This window comes from Agrilus planipennis, unplaced genomic scaffold (assembly GCF_000699045.2).
Source record: "Agrilus planipennis isolate EAB-ADULT unplaced genomic scaffold, Apla_2.0 scaffold70, whole genome shotgun sequence".
In the NCBI taxonomy this organism is placed as follows: Eukaryota; Metazoa; Arthropoda; class Insecta; order Coleoptera; family Buprestidae; genus Agrilus; species Agrilus planipennis.
This window is the reverse complement of record NW_020442458.1, coordinates 779,571-784,502: the sequence shown is the minus strand read 5'-3', so window position 1 is coordinate 784,502 and position 4,932 is coordinate 779,571. Positions and strand designations below refer to the sequence as shown.

General features: G+C 34.3%; 1 protein-coding gene across 6 annotated transcripts in view; it reads left to right on the top strand.

Moving 5' to 3' along the window:
- Positions 1 to 4,932, top strand: part of LOC108735350 (dendritic arbor reduction protein 1) — a 499,675-nt gene that overhangs the window by 300,274 nt on the left and 194,469 nt on the right. For 2 of the 6 annotated variants that reach the window (XM_025980602.1, XM_018467289.2), the window contains exon 2: positions 159 to 236. The exons of the other annotated variants lie outside the window; for them this stretch is intronic. The gene's annotated coding sequence lies outside the window, so the exon portion shown is untranslated. The remainder of the gene's footprint in view (positions 1 to 158; positions 237 to 4,932) is intronic. 6 annotated transcript variants of the gene reach the window in all.

Below are 4,932 nucleotides of genomic sequence, written 5' to 3'. Positions count from 1 at the left end.
CTGCAAAATGAGCGCGTGCTTTAAAGTGGCATTATGCATTAGCCGATATTTCTATCGAAAAATTAAAATTTATTTACAAGAAAATGTGTGGAAGTTGATAGGATGATACCTAATACATAAATGTATTTAAATTGATTCGGATTTCTCTTTATTTTCAGGTAAATCTCCAAGGATAATTCTATTTATATGCATCGGCATTGTATTGAACTAACAAGCAGTCTACAACTCCATTATCTGTGAGTATTGAAGAAGACATCGTGCTCTTCACATTGTTCACGTAACAACCGTTTTATTTATTTCGTTTCGTACCTACGGAAAGAGCAACCAGAAGAGAACAATCTGCTCGCGCTCAGTCCAATAAATTTCTATTTTATCTACGTAGACGCGGTACCTGAACTTGTGAAACTCTCGGATTTATATTTGTTATACAAAAGCGTGATTTGGAAGTAGATACTCTGTCGAGATTACAAGTGTTATTTACATACAAAGCTTACAGCACACCTAAAATTCGGTGGGATAAAAGCAATTGCCGTTATATTTTTCTCTTTCTTTTCGTTTAGGCGAAATAGGTAATGGAATTAAATTGCTGTCATTTGTTACAAGCACTTTTCTACTACAACTGTAAGTACCTGCTATTGTACGAGAAATAGTGTCTGTATCTGTCACACAGTCGTCTAACACGTAGTGCCTACATCCCTACATTTTTAGATTTTTTCACTTTAACAAATTGTATCTACGTGATTGATGTTTTAAACTTACCTTCTATAAATTTTATTTTTTTTTTGCGCAGTTTTTGCACTTTAACACGTACTTCAGCTACCTACTTAAATAGTTTGCGATTTTGATAAAATCCATTAGGGAAGGGAAGGTGAATAAACCTTGCAAAAATTTACGTGCACTACCGACCTGCGCCCACTTCGCCAAGCATGGAAAAGCCATGGAATAAATAATATTTTCGTATACTAACGTATTGTAATGTTCGTGGGTTTAACAAAATTAACTTCCAAGACTGATAACGACAAAAACTATTTTTTTACACTAATTATTAAANAAGATTGAGTATGATTCAAATTTTTCTGTTTGAAGTGATTGAGATGTAGTTTTTCTATCAATATGTTATAGTTTCTTCAACTCAGCAACAAATAATTCTTCTATATGCTTCCTTATCTACCTTTGTCACCAGGTTTAATTGGAAAAAAAACACTGATGCCAAAATAGTTTGTCTAGCGTGACAGATCAAAGCCAAAATAGGGTTGCAAATAATTTTATTGATGTAAAATCAACATTAATCATTTTATATCAAAATATTTATAACCCCATTTTGTTTCTGATCTTTTACATATTGTAATAAGTGAATAAAATAGAATCCATGGTTTGTTTAGCTTTAGGTCCATCCTATAAGTGAAGTTTTTCGAATCGTTTTCTAAGAATTTGGATTATACGCATTTTTTAGTATACCACAATATCTTGTAGTTTTCAGTTTTACACAGCTGGCGTATATCAATTCGATATTGTTTTAGGGGCTGTTTTTTCATAATTGGTAATTAATAGAAATTCGTAGTTTTTTGCTAAAGGTACGATAACTGGTGTTGTGACAGGTGCTGATATCAACTTGGAACTTGAAATGACAAAATCATGACGCTGAACCCGGAAAACAATATCGATCTAAGTTATACCAGGAGGCGAACTTTTTTTTTTTTGTACATTTGACGACATTATCAAGGCCGTACTTAGAACACTAAACTACTGTTTGTGAGAACCGATGTATAAGCATATGTGATGCATTTTATGTCACATGTAGCATTGCGACATTGCAATAATAAGTCTCGCGAAATCTGTAATCCGCTACATCCATCAGAAAGAACAACATTCAGCATCATAAAAATTTAATTGTCAACCTAAGTACGGACCTTACATGTGCGAACAAAGTACGCTCCCTAGTTCTAACGTTATCATTTTTACGTATTACAATATTGTAAACAATTTTGTACGTACTTTGTCGGCCTAAGTACGTCCCTTACATGTGCTAAAATAGCTCGCTCCCTAGTTGTAACGTTATTATTCTTACGTATTACACACTGTGAACAATTTTCTAGGTATAATTCATTTACTTTCTCTAGCGATGATCCCCTTCCAATGTGTTGGATATGCGCTGGCAAAATCGTAAGTAGGGAGAAAAAGCTCATTATAATCTCGGCTCTTGTTCATCAAACATACTGTTTAATACAGTACCTGCCAAAAGTTTTCTTCAATCGTGAGTAGTAATGCGAGTCGAAAACAAGCGTTAAAGCCTTTAATATGTCTTCAAATATAAATAAAGATCTCGTTGATATTTTCAGTAGTAAATGGTACCAATAACAGCACATTTGAGCAATGCAAGTGTAGTGGATAAAATGGTCAATTTTTCCGTGCAGTACTGTACGGATTATACGCTCCTCACCGGTTAAGAGTTTGGCCGAGAGTTGTTTCCTTCCTTTTCTGGCCGAGTGCTGTTCTTTTCCACTTTGCGCCGGTCAAACTGAAGGTCACATCGCTACAGAAAGTAAACGAAGTATACTTTGTCGGCCTAAGTACGGACCTTACATGTGCTAACATAGCTCGCTCCCTAGTTGTAACGTTATCATTCTTACGTATTACTACTGTGTACAATTTTCTCAGTACTCTGTAGAATATATTTTTTTTAAGTTCGATATAGAGAGTGTGCAATAAATTATAATCGTACAAAATGATTGGTACATGAAATAAACTTACGTACACAATACATATAGGTACATGCGATTCTTAGTTGGGCGCATTAATTAAGTTTGAAGCAATACGGTCACGGACAAATTAGTCTTATAAGAACACGCAGATGTGGTGATTACACCCACACAGTTACAATAACAAGGGCAGCACAATCCTTTTCCTACAATTAAAGACCAGTGAACGAGTGGCCAGTGTCGAACCAGGGATTATGAGGCGATCTACATAAATTATTATTTTATAGTGTAATTGCAATGTATGTGTAATATCAGTTGTCTTACAAACAGAATACAGTAGGTACCGTTAGAAAGTTTGTAAGCCTTAAACGTTTTAATCATTTCATTAAAATCGATTATGTATTCTACAAGGTAATACAATTTTATAAGAAATCTGTGCTATCAGTTTATTAGTAACATACTTGATACTCCATGTACTTTTCTTAACTCCTGTTTTTAATTCTAACTCCTGTTTTTAATTCTAACAACTATATCTCTAAAAAAAATAATAAAGTAGCAGTGACAATGTAATTAAATCGTCGTCTAACTCCCATCCTGTTAAGGTAGAGACGTTGCATAGTACGCAACAAAACTGTTGTATTTACTATCTTTTTTTAACTTACTAATTAGACCAGAGCGGTTGCTAACAGAAAATCTCATTTTGCTCACGTTGTAGGGAATATCGTAAACACAGAAAAGAGATGTCAGGTAGGAATTGCAGCGGACTCTAATAATGAAAAAGAAAAAACATTACACCAATTGATGTGTAACAGAAAGAGATGCATTGACTAAACTGAGAATTCCCAAAGTTGTTTCCCCTAAACTTAGCCTCTTTTTCACATTTATGTTTTTATTGAGATACCTATACTTCTTGAGGCACACAACAAAAAATAGATAGTCTCGCGTTGATAATGCCCACGTGTGAAGTGGGCGAAACACGTGTCCGCTCATATAAAATTATTTGTGGTAATTAGGGGTGAGTATTCCTTTTAATTTTTTAATATGAATTAATAATCTTTATTCTCATAATTTCTATTATTGCCAGAAATCCAGATTGGGATTATGAATTGCTTTTAAACTTTAATTAATGCATGGAAAATAACAAGTTCAGCTCAGTTTTAGTATTTATTTAGTATAAAATAAAGAACGCTGACGGATTTTCTGGTTTAGGGATTTACAAAAAAATGCGTTAAGGGATTAGCCGCAGAAACGTGGAAAATGATTGTTACGATGTTACAGATGCAAAATAGGATAATTGTCTATCTCTAAATCTCAATAATTGTAAATCAAATGCTCTATGAATCTGGCACAGGGGTTGCTAACTTTCAGAAATTTTATGACTAAATAGGTTTATATGTAAACGCATTTGTTATTATATTTAACAGTATACGTAATTAAACCTGTGAGAAAACAAAATTGGCAAGTAAACTGTAATTTGTACAAAGAAGTTTTAGAGCCTTTACTCCTCTTCATGATGTACGCCACTGTTTAGTCCACAACTACATAAATTTTGATAACTATTCTGTAAAATTTCATACCATTAAAACCATAAAATTCGTTCATATTTTATACGGAGAAATAAGTTATGGTGAAGAGAGACTTTTGTTTTTTAATATTCCGTTTAGCGCGCCACATTCGTGATAAATAATGCTAGAGAATATGAATTGGATGGAAATAAAATGAAACGGAGGATTTTTATGAGGTGCCTCTTATCTCGGCTTGAACAGTGGGGTTACGAGCCGCTTGTGAAAATAAAACAACAATTTATACAGACAGAGAGTCATATTTTGCCATTATTGATTTTCCATTTCGACATAAATAATTTAATAGAAAACAACAATAAATTTATAGCGATAAATCGACCACATAAACAGTTGGAGTTCAGCATCTTTAAAATTCATGGTACCTATTACCGGTTCAGCTTGGAAAAGATGGAAGAAAAACCACCATTTCGGTTGCATTGTGTAACTTTAGTTGACCCATTAAAACTTTTTGGGTGTTTCATTCCCACCAGCCAGTAATGCTGGTGGGCGGACAGTCCCTCCGGACTATACCGGAAGGTAGGGCGGAAGGCCCTCTTCAGCCTGCTTTCAGGAATCGTGGGAATGAGTGGGTGGTGGTTCGGGTGAGAAAGATGAGACGGACGAAATGAAGACAGAAGAGAATGAAAGATTATCTGTGGAATATTACTGCC